The following is a 21,179-nucleotide window of genomic DNA, read 5'->3' as shown; positions in this document are numbered from 1 at the left end:
TGAGGACCTCTGTGGCTCGGCGGTTGCTGTGTGTTGCACATAGTAAGGTCTGCAGGGAATCATCTTGGCAGCTCCCTCAATCCGAGCTTGCCAGTCCTCTTCTCAGCCATTCTGATACTGTGCCAAACCACTGGGCAGTGAGGCATGTCATCTGTAGCTAACATAGTCCATCTCATAAGCTCTGGAATTGTCCTATATATGGTCGTCCATCCTGGACTCAGGGCAACACCCACATGAGACAACATAGGGCTGAAAACAGACTAATGGTACACCTGAGATACTGGTTCAACATAATAGGGCATAGCATGAAGACGCTGAAGGTCCTTGAATGTAGTGATAGACCAAGAGACGGTAAAGAACCAGTCAGATGGTAAACCACTCAAGAGCAAGGAGGAAGAGTCTGCAGATTTGTCTTTTCTCTTTCTCGTTCCCAGCAGAGAGAAGTATGCTACACTGTAATCTCAGCTGGACATGGAGCCACAAGTCAATATTCAATTAGAAATTTTGCTTGACATTATATGAGAGAAATATGACAAAGTCGATACTTTTGGTAGTGTGTGTGTACATGCACAGTCTAAAATTCTGTACTCCTTGATTTATGATAAAGCAAAAATCTCCAAAGGCGAACTCAAGAATTCATTCATCTTTTCACAGTAGTGTATTTGAGGTCATGTGAATCATTTTTTTGTCCTTTTGACTCTTACGAGTCATCACTTTCTCGCAACCACACCAAAATAATAATAGGGACATGAAAACAAAAAACAAACAGTGAACAGTCATATCCTCCAGGCACGCAGGCGACAAGACAACAGATCGGCCGGTGTCATTTTATTCACAAAACACATCTGACTTTATGCTCAAAGTCAAATAGTGCTTCAAACTCTAGAGTTGATTCATGTCTATGTTCAACACTCTGGCGCCTTGGGGAAAACGTTGCTATCTTCCATCATTCCCATTTGCGTTGCTGCTATTCTGGGGCTGAAGAAATTGCAAGGTGAAAAAAAATACACAGAATTTGGTCAATTTCATAATCTCCTCATTAGCGTCCTTTGCGTTTTCTCCAAATCAGGAACATAAGAGAAACATAAGGGGAAACACTACCTGGAGTTTGCATGGTGAGAGCAGATCTCCAAGCATGTGATTGACAGTTTCCTGTGCTCATGGCTTAAGTCCCAGAAAAAGAAGTCCCATTACTAAGTATGCAGCTATTACAGTTGGCACTGTTGGCACTCATTAGGTGTGCTTACTTGACAGCACTATACCAGTACCCCGGTAAGACTGATTTGGCTTATCAGCTCTGGTAAAAGTGAGATGGTGGCAGTTCTCATCTGTTTAACTTACACAACTTACTCCATGAGCGTCCTCTTGCCCTCTCTAACAGAGCTGATAGTATGGCAGATGTTTAAAGGTGCTAGGTGTAGACATCAATATATCACTGTCAAATTAATTTTGACACCTTGGTATAATTAACTCTTATCTCACACCTGTGGTATTGTTAGTGTTGGTGTTTCTTAAAATTAAGACCGCATGTCCCATAAAACCTGTTGCTTCATTTGCGCTTTCTTCCTGTTTTGTGCCATACAGCAATCTTCCTTTTGTGCTATAAAGCAATACAGCAGATTTCCTACCAAATTCAACCCAGTGGCACACACTATAAGATGCACTGTAGAGGCTGCCAGTTTTCTCACTGATGGTACAGTGTTAACACACTAATTTCTCAAAATTTACATGGTAATAATATATGGATGTTAAAATGCTACATCTAGCACCTTTAACAAGGTGCAAGAAGCAGATCTAACATACTGTATCACTTCAGATCTACACATGATGTCACCAAGACTTAGTATGGAGCTGCTCTATACACTGATGGGAGATTGTTTCTGTGGACCCACAGGATGTTTACTTTTTATATCCAATTGACTTTTTTTTCAACAGCAGTGTTATGAGCTCTTAACCGCAGAATTCACCATTTTCCCCAGATAATCCACCTGGTCTCATATTCAACTTTGCCATCTTCCCCGGTTCATTCTCTAGGGCAATGGTCCACTGTTGCACTGTAGAGTGAGTTCAGCCATGTCTTGAATATTTGGACAGAAAATCATAGTCAAACAATGATATTAACAAATGGAACTAAAAGACCAGTCTACACTACCCATTGGTTTAATCAGGTGCAAAAGAGAGGTCTAATAAAATAATTTCTCACAGACATTTCTCCAGAACAATTGCTCACAAGGAAACAGTAGCTGGCATGACTAATATGAAGTGGACAATGTTAAGTTATCACTTACTCATCCAACATTTCTCATCCACCAAGAATGTTTCAAAAGTCATAACTTGCAAAGCAGATTTTTTTTTCTTAAAATCCTCAAATGTCCCCACCATCAAGTCCTTGAAATGCAACGCCTGGGAACAGCCATTTAGAATGCATTAATAAAATTAGAATATAATTAGAAGTAGCATTTTGAACCCTATCTTTACTCCAGATCAGCTCAGGCAAAAACTCCCTCACACTCAAGATTAAGATACACTGTCTTCCCATTTACCTGATTACAAGTAAAAAAAAAAGAAAAAAAAGGGAGAACTCTGCATGTTCTACCTGCTATGAATGAAAAATGAAGAGAAAAAAATGGGATAAAAATACAGTTTTCTTTGTCTACTTTGCGTCAGAACATAGAATGCAACCTGTGTCATTTTACTGGGCAAATTACTGAAAAAACACAACATATTGATGTCATTCCATGCTGAATATTGAATAGACTGATGCTAATGTTATGATTCATTTCTATTTTTAAGGCAAACTGGACAGAACTGAATTATCCATTGTTGAAGGATGGGATATGGTCAAAATAAAAGAAATATGAGTATAAGAATGAAAGGTCCTTTGTCAGAGCTGATGATAAAGATGTTTGGATGATTTTTGATTTATTAATGGTTAGTTCTCATTTTAGGCATGACCTGATTGATTTCATCCCAGGAAATGCAACCCCACAGTTTAAAACCATTACTTTTCACTGAACTTACTCTTCAGAACTATAGCCTATAGCTAAGTAATTGACCAATACATGAATGAATAAATAGTAACATTCATAACAAACAGAAAAAACGCATTACCATCTATATTGCATAGAGTTATCCATTTATAGAAGTGTATGGCTGAAAGCACCATGTCCATCTTCATAGTAGGTGAGAGTGGTGACGCTCTTCTCTAAGATATACAGCCATCACCATTAATTTCCATTAGAATCATTACCACCCTGTTAGTTGTTTAACACTGGCAGCTTTTGATAAACTAGCTGTGGGATATTTAATTAATTCGATAATCCTAATTAATAATAGATTTCTCCTGATTGACTGCTAAATGAACCGCTTCGCTGTTCATCCTTGGATCCAAGTCAATAATGTGTGCTGTTTACTTATAGTATCACCTCAGTCTGACTGAAAACCCCTCAGGCTGGCCTGGGCCGACGTTTAGCCTGCAAACAATTAAAGATTATACCAGAGATATACTGGAATTTCCTCATCGCATCATATTTGTCTGTCTTCTTACTTTAACCCATAACATTTAACATTTGCAAATCGATATTTTAGCACCTTGTTGTCTTTACACTGCGGCTCCCATTTGCTTTAAAACAGTTCAGTGCATCGAAAACACCATCTTGAGTTTATGTCTATACGGGTCATAACTGCAAATGCATTTGTTGTTGGTGTTGTAAAGCACGGTTGTTTCAAGGCTTCGGCTTCGATTTGCTTGTATCTCATAAGCAGAAACGGCAAACCTTAGCCCATATTCCGAGCCAGCATCAGACTCAAGAGACGTGGCGTCGTTGCCAGAATGATTGATGAGAAATAAAGGACAGATGAAAAATAATGTCCCAGAGGAGCGGTTAAGATGCTCTCTGGAGGCACCGCGGCTACAAGGTAAGTCAATTTTAATTAAAAGTTTTCTGCCAGGCCAGTGGGTGGATTTAAAGTTGGTGGGGGCAGATATCATCGCTAGCCATGGGAGAGGGGCAGAAAAATCAATAATATTGGTATCCTTCACCAAATGTTGCAGGTTTTGTATTGTATGTACACTGTGATAGCTGCAGTTAAGTCTTACCTGGTGTTTGCAAAGCTTAAACAGAGCAGTCGAACATTATGTATCATTGATGTGCAGTGTTCAGTGTTCAGAAAGTTGCCATTTTTACACCTCACATAATGATAAGCATATTGTTATGTGTGTGTGAGCCTGCTTAGAGAGAAGATTGGTACATAACTCACAGCTGAGCTTTGCAATAACTGACATATTCCTGTATAAACAGCACATAAAATAGTAAGCAATCTGCAGACAGATCGACATCTACTGTACCTTCCTGGTTTGCAGGACAGAGTGAAGGAAGGTGAAAGCCTCTTGTGCCTCGCAGCCAACCTCATTAATATCAAACAGTGGGGCCACACGAGGCGATGAAATGTTGTGTCTCTCCCAGCAGCTTTGTATTAATTAAGTACCCAGGGGGAAGGGGGAGTCATTCAGCTAAAGATGGAATAATTGCTTCAAATTGGTGCGGCATATTTTCATACACACCTACATCCTCCAAAAACCCTGCCTCCATCGCTGATCCTCCATCCCGAACTACTGCAGCGATTAGGTCACCCTGGTCAAAATATGATATATTTATGTTATGCTTCTTTCTGATTAAAGCCCATTTCTGCATCTTAAACCTCCATTACATCACAGCAATTTCAGCTTAACCCAGTATCTGTAATGCAACTCATCAGTCTCATATAGGTAATCACAAGGCATTCGGGTATTTGCGGGGTACAGCTAACTCTTTGGTGATAATACCAATGGCTCAGTGCCTGTTGGCGTTTCATTTGGCAGTAAGACAGACAAATATATGAAAGTCATAATGACAGGCTTATGCAAAAAGGCAAAGATGTTTAGAGTCGGTTTACTTAACATCTAAAAATCTTTGGTTTGGATAGGAATCTTCAAGTACCTCACTAGTGTATTATTTGTTGTTATTTCCTGATTCTTCTTTCTCCTTAACTTAGGTATTTTAGCCAAATTCAGATATAATCCTGTATGTGCTGTGAGAGTGAACAGGGCAGAGAGTGGGGGAAAGTCACATGCGCTGGAACATTGTATTAACACTGACACTACAGGTGGGAGGAGGCAGAAATAGCATCACAGGGGAGGCAGCTACTGTACAGCCGCAGTGCTGGTGAGGAGAAGATGCAGGAGGGAAGAGGGGGAGAGCGAGCGAGGTGGCGGCTGATGAAGAGATAGGTAATCAGGTAGCACTTAACATGCGATCCAGCTCAAGGTAAATTAAGGACTGAATCAGTATTCATTAATGTGCCAGGCAGCTGTGGTATGAAGCTCTTGTTCGGGTATAATGAGTGTGTAATAGAGTTTGACCAATATGGGTTTTTGAAGGCCAGTTCCCATACTGATGTTTTGTGCCGATATTTAATATCTTTAAATTTGACCATTTTCACGCCCGCAAAGTTCCAAGTGTTCAGTGTTTCCCCCAGAATTTATTCTCATCAGGGTGGAAAAGCCTCTGAAACAGCATTCAGACCATCATGGGACACTAAAACTCTCCATTGAAACCCAGACTAATGAAGTTCTCTAAGGCAGAGTGACCCATCCCACCTGTTCAATGGTAGGGGAAACTCTACGATACATTACATGAAATGAAGAGTTCATTTGCAATAACCAATATACCAATATAAAATGAAGAAATGAAAATGTGCAAAGATAATACAACGTATACTATACTGTATGTGTTCAGTGTAGAATATTGACCCGCATGTTTCCATCATGTGTCCTCATGCGATCATATGTGAAACAAATGACAGAAAGGAGAGTTTTGTTCTTTGGGCATGCTCAGTGTCAATGCTAAGTGCTGTACAGTTCCTGACAGCGATGCTTTATCTAGGAGATGCTTGGCCTTGTGCATATACGCCTTGCTAAAGCAACTTCCTCTCAGAGAACTGCACAGTATGTGGACCTCTCTCCATGCTGCATGTAACATTAAAGAGAACACTGAATCGGATGATGGTGAAACACTGAATACTTGTAAAGTCTTGTATGGGCAAAGAGACCTTTGTCTATTCTGCTGCTATTCTGTGGAACAATTTTCCAATGAAAGGTTTTAAAGGAAATCTTTGGATCTATTGGAGGCAGGTTCAAATCCTATGGGACCTATGATTGAGGTAGCCGATCCTTATGTTTTTTGCTTTGGTAATTTACACTGATTTTATTATTTATGTTATATAAGAATGGAGTATATAGGCCTTGGTCTGTGCAGGATGCCATTCTGTCTTTGTGCTGACTTTTTAATAACCCCCACCCCTCTTGAGGACCACAATGGAAATAAGCTCTTGAGCTTTATCGTGTTGTCCTTGATGTTTTTTTAAACTGTACTTGAATTTATTTTCTGTCTGAATCCTATTCATGTAATAAATTCAAATCAATCAGATAAATTCAATCAATCAATCAATCAAATAGTCTGTATTTCAGTTTTATTCTTCAACTGTATCAGTGGTGGACGACACTGACTGGCTGATATCTGACAGTTAACAAAAGGCCAACATGGGCCCAACACATCAGCAAGCCAATATACCGTTCTAACCGCAGTGTATTATAAACTTGAGGTCATGCTTAGTGCTAACCACTCCGCCACCTGTTACCACCCGCCTGCAATATCCTCCACCAGCAGTGGTGTTATCCCGCCAGATAAGGTCTCCTGTCAGTCACGTCGACCCCTGGGACATCGTGACATTTGGTGAGTGGAACAGTGTCGCTGACGCTTACCTGACCTTTCGCAAAAGCTCCGGCAACACTGTGTCGGACGAGACACGCCGAGCCGCTCCCAGCAGCTCTTGTGGACAATGCAATCCTAGCAAACACTCCATTTGTACTCTCCACTAAAGGGGCGGGATGACTTTCTGGGCGCAAGATTTCTGAGATAAATGCGAGTTCCCTTCAGTCACCATTCACAGTCTGGCGTGCTCATTCCTATCTTGATCCATAATAATTATTTATTTGCTTTAAAGATGTGGTAAACGGATGAATGATGGTATTTAAATGTAATGGATAGGTGTTTTTTATGTTCAGCTAGAAGCATTTATCACTTGTGTGTTGGACCTGAAAAATGTCCCTCTTTGTTTTGTTTATCTCCTTTTAAAAAGAGCAGGTGGAGATCTGCCTTCAACTGCGGCAAAGCATGAGTAAGCAGAAGAAATGGCAAATGGTACTTTCCTGGAAATGAAATCATCAACATTAAAAAAGAGAGAAGTATAGAGGTGAGCTCCAGAAGAAGAATCCCTTTGCTAACACTGCCACCCGGTGCACTGGAGAATTATTACACCCAGTGTGATGAGCCAGTGTGTGTGTGTGACTCTGTGTTTTAGTACTACAAAGCCCTTGAACATTTAGATCTAAGTGATGATTTTCAATTACCATAACTGTAAGATGAAGATAATGCATCTCCTCCACAACACAATCTAAGTCAGCCGAATCATTCCATAGATAAGCCTAACTGCAGACATTATCCAAGGTAAAGCAGCATGCAAAGTGACCAACTTTCTGATCGGCATTTGTCTAATCAAGCCCCTTTGTTAGTTTGTCAGGAGTATTCATGCTTTTTTTTTTTTTTTTAATTCCGAGGCCAGCAGAGTTTACAGACCCTGAATGCTGATGGCTGTGTTGAGATGCAGAGCGTGTCCGCACTGTGTCGGGACTCCGGCGCTGATGCAGTGAGTGAATACAAAGCCCGGAGATGTATGCGCACACTCCCAACTAATAGCTTAACCTATACAACATAAACACACCATTTGTTTTAGAGGATGTTCGAGCAGCTTAAGACTAAAAGACCCGCTTTTGTAGTCTCTGATTACTTATTCACGATGCGGTTTGGTGTTTGCTCTGAATTCAAATACGGGTGACTTGTTTGCCCTTGTCTTTCATTTATTTGATGTTTCTTCCACTCCCGTTATCATACAGGTTATACGCAACTGATTGAACCTTGAGTACAGGAGCCATCCAGTCATCACTTTGCCACTTTTCTAATCTAAAAAAATCTAACAAATCCCACACCATTGTAGAACCTTGATGCTGCTATCTATATGCAAATGTCTCACAAAAAGCTACAGTAGCTGAGTACATAAGAGACGTTTGTTGAAAACACTGAACCAACAGACTTGTATCATTAGGTATCTATTGAGTAATCGAGTCACGTTTTCAATAAGTTACAAAGAAGCTTTCTGCCATTAAATTCACGGCATCTCCAGCAGCCTCTTATAGCAGCAGTAATCATTTTCACCCGCAATCTGGGCAACACAGTTATTTCATACTCAGTGATGTGATCTCATGAGGGTCGGGAGAGGTTAGGATCCACATGCTGAATGATGTGCATGAGCTTCATGAGTAGTGGTCGAGCATTAGTTTCTACAGTTGCCTAGCTGCTGTATTTGGCCTTGATTTCCCCACTAGAAATCAAGGGTGAGTAAACATATCTTACATATCTGACATCTGACATTCACACACATGATTGGCTCAACACAAGGAGATGCATAATGCTAACTGGGCACATACATTTAATCTAATTTGATATTCCAGCCAAAGTCTTGAAAATAAAAGTAATCTTGGACCCTACAATGTAACTGATACGACTCCAAAAAGATGATACATTTATTTCAGTATCAAAGTCTCAGTTTGAGAATTTCTGATGCTCTCAATATTAAATCTACTTTATACTTGATGTGATTTGCTTGGAGGCGAGAGGCGAAGGTATTTTGCAGGTATTGTTTGTGCATATTATCTTCAAACAAGAACACCTCTGGTTCAAAGTATCCTCCCTCCCACAGCAATAACAAACCATCATTGAAATATAACAGATTATTACCAACAGCAAAACTTTGATATTCTCTCTCTGTGTGTGTGAAATACCTGATGCAAGCAAGAATATCATCTGACAATCAAGTCATTTACATGAATATTGACACGTGGGAGCTAACCGTTTTAAATTAAGTTGTTCTCAAGCGATCGGCGAAAATTAACATGGTGAGATTCGGTGAGAGAAACAGATAGTTGATCATTATCAGAGATGAAAGTGTGTCAGGGTTGGAGGGTGCAGAGATAACAAAACAAGACGCAGCTGATCCAGATGAAAGACAGCGGTATGGAAACTGCTTGAAGTTTCCTCCTGAGAATAAATTGCCTTATTTGTTATAATAAAAGCAGAAGACTGACAGAGAGTAGAAAACGTCAAAATGCATAATGATTTTCAAAAGCCTCCTCTATTGTTCTTTGTAAACATTACACAATTTACATAAGAAGAGTACACATTTCAAAAGGCGTTTCAGCAGCTCCATCCATTCATTCACATTTGTCAGTAAAACAGCTGCATTGATCACTGTTAAACCTCAAGAACTACTGTTAACGATGCTCAAGCCATTACTGAAATGAAACTATTGGTTGTTAAATCCAGATGTAGGCTAATGTCTGTGCAGTAGTTCATTGAGCCAACAATTTGCATTGAACTACTCATAAGTCACTGAGATGGCGACCTTCAGGTGTTGCAGGGGTAAACTGCACTGCTTAGATCCCCGAAACCTTTGTGTGTACTGAACACACCCAGCGACTCACTGTGATGCGCCGTATGAGCAACAGCTTGCATATGTATTTCTTAAGAACACAGCACTGACCCCCATCTGCTGACAGCAAGCTCCTGTTTTCATAACCTCAGAAGAGTTGTTGGACGACAGCCAGGAATCAGTTATTCATCGAGCACCCGATAAGATGCTCATCACCGCCGTGGCTTGCAGAGACAGGGGCACGTTATGAGGTCCTGTGAGTTATTTCAATACACTGTGAAACTTCAAATTAAACGCCTGGTCTCAAATAACAATAGTCTGCCTCTTACAGCCGGGGAGATCTCACTATATTGACAGATAAACACCTGTCTCCGTATAACGCCTGTCAAAAGATTCTATATGTTACTGGCAATATAGCAGCTTGCACAGCCATCAAAACACGCACCATGCTGCCATGATATGATCACTGCAAGTTTCTATAGGAGACCTTCTGCCAATATGAGCAGAATATTAAAGTCGAGATGAAACGGCATTTCGAGAGTATCTAACTTCCGTATCGTGACGTATTTCCGAGTGAAACAGGAAAGACAGGCGGGACATAACGTTGGGAGGAATTTGATTTGAACGTTGAAAAGTGGGTGTGTCATAACACCCGAAGACACACCGAAGTACCATGCTGTTGCTAGCTAGCTAACTAATGAATCTTAGCCTCTTAGCTCTGTGCGCTAAAAGTTGAAGATTGATTGATGGGTGGATGTCATGATATTATTGGCTGAAATTAGTTACGGGCATGCTTACGTAAGCACACGGCATATTTTGTTTTACAGGAAGAAAACATGATTGAATTTTGATATAAGAATACAATGAAATTGATTTTTGGTATTTTTTTTGGCATATATTGTTAAATAGGTGCACAGTATGACCGGGGATGTGATCTAAAAGGGTTAAAAAGGCATTTTTCATTTCATCTCGTCTTTAAGCGCAATATGACCATGGGCTTAGATTCATAGCTGTCACCTCTCCGTTTTAATACATAAAAGCTTATCTCCAATAATAGCTTTTTCTAATATTGGTTGCTGAAACAAATAAATAAATGATTTGACTGATGATACAGATTTTACAAAATAGGAAATCATCAGCATTGCCTCTAAACATGGTATTGCACAGAAGATTGTGTAAAAGGCTCATATTTTCAAACCACAAGTAGGCATACATCATTTTCATACAATTATGGATATGAAGTCCAGTAACATACCATAATGAAGGTTCTGGCAGTAAACTGTAGCATATTTGCAGCCAAAATGTCCAAAATACACAAATATTTTTGCATTTATCTTGCTTACAAATGTTTCATAAAAGCAGTGAGGTAAAGAGCAAAAAATGCTTTGCTCTGAGATCAATCAGTGAAGCCCATGTATAGACAGGTGAGAGGTCTCACCGCGCTCCCTAGCCAAAAATCTCTGTTTGCATTCCAAGCTCAAGATTCCCGCTCGGCCCTGTGTTCTGCATCCCGGATCCATCCAGCGCGGCCCATCTGGAGCTCACCTGCAGGTTAGGGCCATTTGAACTGCAGACAGTTATCAGATAGTGTTATCTGGGGGCCGCCATGTCCAGACCAGCGCTGGGCACACACAGGCCCTGATAAGAGGCATAAATGGCAGCTGGTTGGTCATGTTTTTCCTCACCCCAATGGACCAGAGCGTTTGGCGGGCCATGAGCCAACCAGGGGAGAAAGGCTGCGTGAGGGGGATAAAGAGAGGTGCTGTGGACTTATTTGCTTTGGTCTTGGACTTGGTGTAATGCATGAAATCTGTCCCGGCTCACCAGGAGGAAATAATGGAGATAGTTTCAGGTAGGGATGATACGGCTCCCAGTTGTGCCAGAAACCTCCCACCCAGAATGTCTCTGTTACCTCTCATTGGACTCATTGGAGAATTAGTGCATCCTGCTGGCTGCCCGCTACTTATGGATAAATATATTACAACCAGGCCAGAAAAAGGGACATAACTGAAACAGATACATGCTGTGGGTGTATATCCATAATGTTATACTAAAAGAATTCTAAATTCAAATTATTCACACATAAACTATCTTGTCTTTTGTCCTAGCCCCATGTTTTTGACTTTGGTGGCTAGCTAACTAGCTGGCAAGCTAACTTAGCAAAGCAGCTAATGTTAATATAGAAATATTAGCATACTAGCCTACTAGGTACTAACCACCTAATGTTAGCTACTGTTCAAATCAGATGTGTTAACAAGACAGTGATAGTAAGCTGACTAGATGTGTGGTTAGCTAGCTAGCTAAAGCCCAGCTGACATTATCTTAAAATGACAAATAAACACAAATAAATCAGATGTATCAGTAATGAAATTATCAGCTACCCAGCTAAAACCAGTGTGTGTGTGTGTGTGTGTGTGTGTGTGTGTGTGTGTGTGTGTGTGTGTGTCCAGGCATGTTGTTTTTTCAATAACATGCAAGCATGGGTGTAGTCCTGTGTTTCCATCTGAAACACTCAGATCCAGACAACAAATGTAATTTGTCAGACCAGATTTATCTATTTAAGAACTGGAGAGCAAGGCAAATGTTGACTTCACCTCTTGCCTCGTGCAATAACGATGTGGAGTAGCCAATTACGAGAGTAACTCATTCAGTAAATGTCACTTTAGCTCTATCTCATTAAAGGAGAAATAGCCTAAACCAAAATAATGAACAACATTAATTCTCGCATTTTCTTTTTTACCTCCCATGATTAACTGTGCCCCGTTCCAATCGGAAACAACGTAGAGTAGATGTGATGGTAATTATATTGTAAACTTTGTGTGGAATCACCTCTATAAAGCTGAAAGAAGGCGACAACATGCCTACACACATTTATTCTCAGATCTATAAAACACTGAGTTCACCACAGTGTACATTTATTGTTTCTTCGGTGTGTTAAGCATCCATTCCCTGTCAATTCCCACAAAATAGCTATAAATTCTTAAACATTCCGTTTCTCCTCATTCGGTTTTGCCAAATAATGAGAAAAAGCATGTGGCAGCGGATGGTTTTCAATAAATACGCTTTCTTTCTTTTTTTATTATAATTAGGCCTATAGTGGAGTGAAAAAACAGGTGCATTACACAGTCCATTTTAGCATTAGCTTACCTTTACCGTTTGGCATTCATACCCGAATCTCCTTCAAAATATGCATAGGTGTGATGTTGATGTTTATGAATCCTATACTTGCAATGTGTATTCATCCTTTCCGTGTGCATATGCAGTATTTATACATGATCTTGTTGTCTGGTGAATTCCCATTCTTTTCAGGTCTAGGCGAGGGACCAGTGACACTATACTGAGGTCGGAAATGTCTTCTGTTTGCCACATTTAAAATGAAAAACTCTGTTTCTATCATATTGAGTGCAGAAGGCATAAACAGTATTTTGTTTCCCAGGGGGGGACAAACATTGTTGTGCTCAAATTGTTTGGCTTTCACAGTGGCACACTCCAAAAACTGTTGACAAGAGTTTCTCATTTTAAAATAACAATCAGAGTTTGACCAGGTCTTTTTTAAAGTGCTACTGGCCTATTCCATTTTCAAAAGGCAACGGAAAACATGTCATCCTCCATAAGTGATGTAGTCACTCCTTGGGCCAATTGGTAACAATTATAATCAAACACCAATGACCCCCTCCCCCAATAGTATACGTATGTGTATATGTATTCAGTATGGAGTATACAATATATGCACCCCAGGCGCATCCCAGTCTCCTTGGGCTATGTAGAAAGTTTGCTGTTGAATGGTCAAAACATGATAAAGCGGAGAAACTGCTTTCAAAGAAATTCAAAATGATGGAAAATCCAATATGGAGCAGGAATAGCTGGATGTGTACACTGAAATTCATGTCAATCAAACTTACAGTTTGGGAGAAATGGCTTGTTAACATTTCTGTAATTGTAGCGCCCCCTCTTGGACAAATCAATATACCTGTCAGTGTGGAAATGCAGAGGCAAGATGCGTCATTCCCCCAAGTTCTGCTAAAATTGGACCATTGGTGTCTGAAATATCACACCAGACGGATGAGCAAACCAACAGCGCCCCACTGGAGCCAATCAGTGGAGTTTTGTAACTGCCTGACCATTGGTGAGATGCATCATTCCCTCAGGTTTCACCGAAATCGGACAGCTGCTGATTGAGATGTGGCACATGGTGGAAAAACAAACAGGTGATGGGAGTGCTAAGACAGAAACACATCCTCGTACAGTTCTGCAGTGAGGGAGACCTGGCAGCCTCTGTTTTCATCACTTTTACCAACATGTGACTCACACGCCGCTGCCTTCTCCTCCCATGTTGGCATACATGTCCACTTCGCACTGATCAAGACACTAAGTGGTGGAGAGTTGACTTGTGCGCTGACACTCAGTAATCTTCATTTGTTGCCTCTGTTGTGTCCACAGTGAAATCATTTTCTCACCTAGTGTTGAAAGTCATTGTTTCAAGGTCTGTTGCATTTGGCTCGATCTCCCATAAGTGCAGTTTTCTTTAGAAGGCTTTCATGATATAACTCATAATGTATACTCATGAGCCTCAGTTTACATGCCCGCAATTTCACTTCAATTTCACATAATGGAACTCTTCATTATGTCTCATAGAAAAGCCAAGTCACATGATAACTGTTTATCAAGCTCAGTGATGAATGCCGTTCCCCTAGCTGGTTATGAAACTGGTGATTACAGGGCTCGACGGTAACATTTTTTCATAGAAGCACATGTGCTTCTGATTTAAAAAATGTAGAAGCATATAAAGAAATCTAAAGGCGCACGTACAAAAATCGGCCAGGTTTTATAGGTTTAATAAACAGTGAATAGATGCTTTGCATTTCATTTGTGAATTCTTATAAATATTGAGTCCATGCCATTGCATTTGTTTGTGTGTGTGTGTTTATGTGTGTGTCTTTGAGTTAAATTTGTTAAATTTATACATTCTCCCACTTATGGCAGCAGCACTAGAATTAATTCCATTTCCTCCATTTCTTCAAGTCATTTGACTTTTCACCTCAGCTCCATCCCCCACATTTTTCCTCATTGTTGCCATTACCTCTCCACTGAAGGTAAAAATCAATTGGTTTCATAATGTTCGTTTTCTTAACAAATTCTGTATTTGTTCGGTTGTAAAAGTGTCCGTCGTTTTCTGTCTCTTCAAGTCTCTCACTCGCTGACTCCACTTGTGTGTAGTATGGTATATGTAGTATATTTGATGTAGTAGATGATGTATTATGTAGTGTGTATATATGATGTAGCATGGTTTATAGTGGTGTAGTATGATATATGACATGTACATGATGGTATGTTAAGCCCTTTGAGCCATGCTTGTGTTAAAGGGCTACATGAATAAACATGACATGGCATGACATGGCAAGACATGACATGACATGACATGACATGACCTGACAAGACATGACATGACATGACATGACATGACATGACATGACAAGGCATGACATGACATGACATGACATGACATGACATGACAAGACAAGACAAGACAAGACAAGACAAGACAAGACAAGACAAGACAAGGCATGGCATGGCATGGCATGGCAAGGCAAGGCAAGGCAAGGCATGACATGACAAGACAAGACAAGACAAGACATGACATGACATGACATGACATGACATGACAAGACAAGACAAGACATGACAAGACATGACATGACATGACAAGACATGACATGACATGACATGACAAGACATGACATGACATGACATGACATGACAAGACAAGACAAGACAAGACAAGACATGACATGACATGACAAGACAAGACAAGACAAGACAAGACAAGACAAGACAAGGCATGGCATGGCATGGCAAGGCAAGGCAAGGCATGGCATGGCATGACAAGACAAGACAAGACAAGACAAGACAAGACATGACAAGACAAGACAAGACAAGACAAGACAAGACAAGACATGTCATGACATGACATGACATGACATGACATGACAAGACAAGACAAGACATGTCATGACATGACATGACATGACATGACATGACAAGACAAGACAAGACAAGACAAGACAAGACATGTCATGACATGACATGACATGACATGACAAGACAAGACAAGACAAGACAAGACAAGACAAGACAAGACATGACAAGACAAGACAAGACAAGTCATGTCATGACATGACATGACATGACAAGACAAGACAAGACAAGACAAGACAAGACAAGACAAGACAAGACAAGACAAGACAAGACAAGACAAGACAAGACAAGGCATGGCATGGCAAGGCAAGGCAAGGCAAGGCAAGACATGACATGACAAGACAAGACAAGACAAGACAAGACAAGACAAGACAAGACAAGACAAGACAAGACAAGACAAGACAAGACAAGACAAGACAAGACAAGACAAGACAAGACATGACATGACATGACATGACATGACATGACATGACAAGACAAGACAAGACAAGACAAGACATGACAAGACATGACATGACATGACATGACAAGGCATGGCATGGCATGGCATGGCATGGCAAGGCATGGCATGGCATGGCATGGCATGGCATGGCATGGCATGGCATGGCAAGGCATGACAAGGCATGACATGACATGACATGACATGACATGACATGGCAAGGCAAGGCAAGGCAAGGCAAGACAAGACAAGACAAGACAAGACAAGGCATGGCATGGCATGGCATGGCATGGCAAGGCAAGGCAAGGCATGACATGACATGACATGACAAGACAAGACAAGACAAGACAAGACAAGACAAGACAAGACATGACAAGACAAGACAAGACAAGACAAGACAAGACAAGACAAGGCATGGCATGGCATGGCATGGCATGGCATGGCATGGCAAGGCAAGGCAAGGCAAGGCAAGGCAAGGCATGGCATGGCATGGCATGGCATGGCATGGCATGGCATGACAAGACAAGACAAGACAAGACAAGACAAGACAAGACAAGACAAGACATGGCATGGCATGGCATGGCATGGCAAGGCAAGGCAAGGCAAGGCATGGCATGGCATGGCATGACAAGACAAGATCAAAAGTCATGGACCCATGGTGTGGAGTAATACACACATTCTCACATGAAGTCTGCTTTTTATGAATCCCAAACTTTTCTTGGAACATTATGTACGCATCCTTTTTGTGCATATGCATAGTTTACGCATGAGGACTCTAGACTTATTTTATTCTGTGTAGGTGGATTTTTTTTGTTTCTAAAAACCCAGCCTCCATGAAAATTGCTACAAAAGATAATAAAATTGTCTCTCAAGGACCCAACACAGTAAATAATTTCCACAAAGTTCATTTCACGTCCGTCTTCACCTCAAATTGCCGTGCTTTTAAATGATAGCCGGTGACAATTGAAAAGCAAGAAGATAACCTCAGCTGAACTCCACCAAACTTCTGAACTATGAATAACATTTGTCAGAATATCCTGTGGTACTAAAAAGCTTATGGCCTAACACATATAGTGAGTAAAATATTGGCTTGGGGTGGTTATTGCAGTCCTTTTCAATAAAAGCACTGTCTTTCATTGAAACAGCAACATTTCCCTTTGGATATTCTGCAGCAGTTAAAAGGCTCAAGCTTTCCCCTACTTTCTGAGAGACTATTAAAAGATAAAGAATTGGAAAAATGACAACAAAGAGGATATAACCAACATAAATGACTAGTATTGTTGACATCAACATGAAGATTCTTTCCTTCTGTGTGATTCCTTTGGTATGATGCATGTTGGTCTTCATTTCCCTCAGGAGAGGTTTAGGATGCAGCAGTTTTATCATATATTATCATGTAGCAGTTCCATATTTTCTGCTTGAAGATTGTGTTTCAGAGGCAGCACAGCTCAACAATGCTGGAGTGGGAGTGTATTGTCTGGCACATTACAGAGAGTTTACTGACAATGGTATATGTTTGCCTCATAAATTAAGTCTAGCAAGTAAACAAAGAGAGATTACACTGCATTACATTTGCATTTCATCTTTCTCTTCGATTCATAATTGTGCTGCATTTGAATAAAGAGGGGAGATGCAGCTGTGGGACGAGACGCTCCTCTGGTGGAGAGCAGACTTCACTGCAGGCTTCACTTCACTTCATGCTGCTAATCCTCGTTACGAGACGAGTTCACCTGAGGCCAGATACAGTTACTAATCCAGCAGTCAGATTACCGGAGGTAATTTATGGTTGATTGTTGAGTATTGTTCAGTTAAGGGAAAGCAGAAGGGCTCATTCAACATGTTTCACACAAAAGCTCATTTCTGATTTACTGTACTGTACTTAGTAGAGAGTTACAGGAAAAGGAAAGAGGAGATGACAATCAGAAAATGGTTTAAGTTACAAGCCAAAATCCAATTCGCAAGTTTATGAGCCTTTGGCAAATACACAAACAGAAATTTATTTATTTATATATTAGTTTGTTTGCTGTCACTTGTTTTGTTTTCACATCAATGTAAAGCACTTTAGGTTTGTATTTTAATTGGGGTTTTTTTATGTCATTTCTGTCATTTTAATTCATGCAGTGTTATATGATATCTACTGCTATTTTGACTAATTTTGTACATTTGTTTTATTAAAAATAACAAATAAACAAATAAAAACAAGTTCATGAGCCTATGGTGCATGAGCCATGCTGGAGTGGATTCTTAAGTATTTCATCAAACCACCTGACTTGACATAAGTCAGTTATGATTTGCAGATCCTAGACAGGACCAATACATAAACACGGAGGGTGCAAAACATCTCCTCACTGCAGGAGGGGGTACATTTTGGAGACATAAACCAGGGAAGTTCCTCCTCCACCTTGGAACAGCTTCCAAATGGTATTAATGGTATGAATCTAAAAATAAAATGTGGCCCAAGCAGAAAGTGAAAAGACAAATGAATTGTGAGATGGAAAATTAATAGGAAAACACATTAGTAAATGGAATAACACAGAGTCAAATTGAAATACCTTTTGAAAAATCATTTTACAAATCCATTTATAAGTTCAGTGATTTATTCATTATTTAAAGGCAGAATAATAAAATGGAAGTATGAACTGACAGATTTAATGAACATTTTATTTTTAACAGCGTTTTTTTAATTGCATCATTTTAATGTGAATTTAATTAATCACTTGATAAAATGTTTTTTAAATGTATCTATTAATTAATCAATAATTAATCACTGAACTAGTCTATAATAATTAGCTTGGCACACTAGAGCCTCCATAGGGCATGAGTGTGTGTGTGTGTGTGTGTGTGTGTGTATCTCCTTGTGTTGGGGTTGAATGAGTGCATAGCGTGTGTGTTTGTATTCACCTCGATACACACCATCTGAAAGGCTTAGTTTCCCATGACAGGACTTCTCAGCAGCATTGTTTTGCACAGATAATCTTTGTTGTTATCTTCAAAGCCATGAGAGCTCAAGCATACAAAACAGTGCATGCAGAACGGCTGGTACCCTCGGTGCAAATGAACCGAAAAAGGCCGCAAAAGATCAAAATAATTCACATGTAAAATGCTTTGCTGTGAGGTTTGTTCTCAGTGTGTGTTTGATTTGATGTTGTTTCATGCTGAAGAAGAAGTAAGTAAGTAAGTATTCAGGGGTTAAGAAATACAGTGTGATTTACAATGATATGCATGAATGTAGAAATTTATAGAATATATTTTAAGGTTGTGTTTCAGTCATGAAATTTACTCAACACGTTAAATTCATGTAAGAAAAAAAAAGAAAATTCATGTCAGTGTAAAAAAATGGATGTTGTTGGCATATTTATAAGTATTTATATATAAGTATATAAGTCATCCTGTAAATTATTTTGTGTCAAATTCCACTTTCAATCAAATAACTGAGAAAATGGATTACAGCAAGTTAAAATGTGACACTTCAGTATAAATATGACTCTGAAAGAAACTTTATATTAATTGAGAAACTTTAAAAAAAGTAATGCATTATCTACAAAGCTGCTGATTAAAATGGTATAATTAGGCTACTGAAAGTCACACAGTGAGTTACCTCTCCATATTGTTGACCCTGGCATAATACGGCGAACAGTTAAGGTTATCTTTCCATTCCGTTAATCCTCTAATGTATTGGGCCATAGTCAGCTCAGTGTTATCATTACAGCGACAGCCTAAGATGTTGGGTTTTTAGGTTTCAAAAATTTCCCATGCGGTTCAACAGTATTCATAGCATTTTATCATTTTATTGCTAATTTCAAATGTTTGAAGGGAAATAGATGAGTTATTCACTATGGGACTTCCCACTCAACCAGTACAACTTCATTTCAATCCATTGCCATAGGTGCCACTAGTACTTCTGTCTGTTTCCTTCCAGTCATTCATGTGAAATGACTGCATTTTGCAGTGTGGAGTTCTTATCATTTTTCTTCCCAGTCAATGATCTCATTGTTGGCTTGGAGTGAATGAAATTCCTCTGCCACGAAGTGTTGTGCTCATAATCATCATAAGTGATGCATGCCTTAACAGATCTTTCTGGAAAAACCACATTGTTTAGGAGTTTCCTTCAATGTTGGATGCTGTCCTTCCTCTTTCCTTGAGAAGAGAAGAAGACAAGAGAAACTGATATGGGGTTTGTCAGTATGCTAAAGGTCTGTATTGCACATACCATTGCCCAGTGGACTTTTTGATCCCAATTGTTGTTCCTCCCTGTACAGTCGGATCATTTTGGGGCGACCCACATCTCCAAGTATGCTGCCTTTCTTCCTTAACAACAACAGCAATTAAACCGGATGCCTTGTCTTGATGTTGAGCCCCTCTTTGCCCCATTCTCCAGTTCTCAGACACGAGTACTGGAGTGTGCTTTGGCTCTCTTCATGTTGTCCCTGTACTGCTTGAAGGCCTCAGCCTGCAGGCGCCTTCACTGACCACAGTTGGCATATGACTGAGGAAACGATTCGATTTGATAATTCCAGCAAATTCAGTTGAGCAGCTAGAATCAAGAGGCTAACATTAGTCGCAGAGAAAGGCAGTTACAGCAAATTATCTTTAAGGAACAAGGAAACTGCAAAAGAATATCAAGTTTCATTGACATACAATACAATACAGTAAAACTTTCTCTTTCAAATGCCCTCTCTCTTGCTGTTAGCTCTTCATGTGGCATTGGCTCCACTTGTTTGGGCCGTTGTGGTAAACCACCCCTTCCCAGCAGTTTGGAGGCTGAGTTTTGACCCTCTTAAGCCCTCACTGTAATTTTTCACAAATTACCAGGAACCTCTACTTAGCACTTAGCAAATTAATGCTAGTGGAACTCAACAAGATACTTCCCTAATATGGAAGTATCTTGTAAGGGGTGAGCTATAAACCTTGCATTTAATTTTGATAGAAATGATTTGGATTCAATGACTGGATTGAAACAGACTAGGAATTAGTTAAACTCAAAATGAGGAAAGTTTGACACAATTAATATTAATGCAAAGGTAAAGCTGGAAATGTATGTCTTTTTATTTGTAAACAAATTATAAAAAAAAAGAAACATGATCCATAGAGAAATAACAATTGAAAAAAAAAGCTTGTGAAAATATTTCTGAGAGCAAACGTATTGTTAGCTTTTGGTAGAGAAGAGAATTGGCATCTC

The sequence above is a fragment of the Centroberyx gerrardi genome, chromosome 17 (assembly GCF_048128805.1).
Source record: "Centroberyx gerrardi isolate f3 chromosome 17, fCenGer3.hap1.cur.20231027, whole genome shotgun sequence".
NCBI classification, from domain to species: Eukaryota; Metazoa; Chordata; class Actinopteri; order Beryciformes; family Berycidae; genus Centroberyx; species Centroberyx gerrardi.
The sequence above is the reverse complement of the archived record's forward strand: the minus strand, read 5'-3'. Positions refer to the sequence as shown.